Consider the following 2500-nt stretch of genomic DNA (forward strand, 5'->3'; position numbering starts at 1 on the left):
TGCAAGCAAGCAAGCAAGCAAGAAAGAAAGTAAGTAAGTAAGTAAGTATTACATATAGGGGCGGGACATGCGGGGAGATCTGCGAAACGTGCATTACGGGGCACACGCGTACCTACCGGGGCATACCGACCCCTATTGGGGCACACGTGTGCATATCGGGGCATACCGGGCCTATCGGGGCACACGCGTACATACCGGGGCATACCGAGCCCTACTGGGGCACACGTGCGCATATCGGGGCGTACCAAGCCTATCGGGGCATACGCATGTATCCCAAGGCATACCGAGTCTATCCGGGCATACGCGTTCATACCGGGGCGTAACGGGCCTATCGGGGCATACTTGGGCATATCCGGGCAAAAAATGCCCAAAACTTGCGCAACCTTGGCAACCGTGGTCCATTCCTCTCTATATGCCTAGCCTTGCCAACCGTGGTCCATTCCTCACTATATGCCATGGCCTTGTGCCCATGGTCTTCCCAAGACAGCGTCCAAGGCCCCCGGAAGGCCAAGGGAGCCCAACCCAGCAATGCCCTGCTATGGCAAGCCAAGGCCAAGCATTCCGGTGCCTATCCGGGCAAAAATGCAATTCCTCTCTATATGCCTAGCCTTGGCAACCGTGGTCCATTCCCCACCATATGCCATGGCCTTGTGCCCATGGTCTTCCCAAGACAGTGTCCAAGGCGCCCGGAAGGCCAAGGGAGCCCAACCCAGCAATGCCCTGCTTTGGCAAGCCAAGGCCAAGCATTCCGGTGCCTAACCTTGGCAACCGTGGTCCTTTCCTCACCATATGCCATGGCCTTGTGCCCATGGTCTTCGCAAGACATCGTCCAAGGCGCCCAAAAGGCCAAGGGAGCCCAACCCAGCAATGCCTTGCTAGGACAAGCCAAGGCCAAGCATTCCGGTGCCTATCCGGGCAAAAACGCCCAAAGCATGCCCATTCCTTAGCCTATCCAGGCAAAAACGCCCAAAATCTGCACATTCTAGTGCCTATCCGGGCAAAAACGCCCACCAGCATGCCACCCTCCTATAGGGTTTGCGCAACCAACCAGCCTAACCACCAGTGGCAACCAAAGGTGCTGTTAGCGACGACTTCTGAAGACGCAACGAGACGCGACGTGTTTGCGCCCAGACGCGACGAGACGATGCGGGATCTGCGCCCAAGAATGCCTAGACCCGTCGACTTGATGCGGGATCAGCTCGCCCAAGCATGCCTAGTGTGCAAGGCCTGTGTGCAAGGCTAGTGTCCAAGGCTAGTGTGCAAGGCTCATGTGGAACGCTAGTGCGCAAGGCTAGTGCCCAAGGCTTGTGTGCCAGGCCCGTGTGCAAGGCTAGTGTCCAGGGCTTGTGTGCATTGCTTGAGTGCAAGGCTTGTGTGCATTGCTCGAGTGCATGGCTTGTGTGCAAGGGTTGTGCGCAAGGCTAGTGTGCGGGGCTTGTGCGCATGGCTAATGTGCACGGCTTGTGTGCATGGCTACCGTGCAAGGCTAGTTTGCATGGCTAGGGTGCAAGGCTCGCATGCGAGGCTAGTGTGCAAGGCTGCGTGCAAGGGAAGCGTGCAGGGCGAGTGTGCGAGGCCACTGTGCACGGCGCCAGCACTAGCGAGCCATCATCCGCGTTGCCATGGCTCGCTTGGCCTTGGCTTGCCAGGCCCCGACACGAGCAATCGCGCATTTTCTTTGCAACCGACCATCAATGCCGCCCAGCGGGGCCAGCACGAGCAGTCATCCGCGGTCCCCTGGCCCTGCGCACGTTTGTCTTTGAAACCGAGCATCAATGCCACAGAAAGTGCCGGGGCGCCAGCTGGAGCCATCATCCGACGTGCCATGGCTCGCTTGGCCTTGGCTTGCCGGGCCCCGACACGAGCAATCGCGCATTTTCTTTGCAACCGACCATCAATGCCGCCCAACGGGGCCAGCACGAGCAGTCATCCGCGGTCCCCTGGCACTGCGCACGTTTGTCTTTGAAACCGAGCATCAATGCCACAGAAAGTGCCGGGGCGCCAGCTGGAGCCATCATCCGACGTGCCATGGCTCTGGTCCCATGGTCTTCGCAACCGAGCATTCGTGACACCCGCGGGGCCAGGACACCAACCCTTCCGACACGAGCATTCGCGCATGTTCTTTGGCCACACAACGGCGCCAGCACGAGCAAAATCATCCGCGGTGCGGTGGCCTTGCACGGCCTTTTGTCTTTGGAACCAACCATCAGTGCCACGGGAAGTGCCGGAGTCCCGGCATCCGCGGTGCCAAGTCATTGCGCCCTTGGTCTCTGCAGCGGGGCATGCCGGGCACTCCCAACCATTGCAAGCAAGCAAGCAAGCAAGAAAGAAAGTAAGTAAGTAAGTAAGTATTACATATAGGGGCGGGACATGCGGGGAGATCTGCGAAACGTGCATTACGGGGCACACGCGTACCTACCGGGGCATACCGACCCCTATTGGGGCACACGTGTGCATATCGGGGCATACCGGGCCTATCGGGGCACACGCGTACATACCG

Source organism: Tasmannia lanceolata, unplaced genomic scaffold, assembly GCF_043159265.1.
Source record: "Tasmannia lanceolata isolate RefF3 unplaced genomic scaffold, GAP_Taslan_0.1 ptg000194l, whole genome shotgun sequence".
Lineage (NCBI taxonomy): Eukaryota > Viridiplantae > Streptophyta > Magnoliopsida > Canellales > Winteraceae > Tasmannia > Tasmannia lanceolata.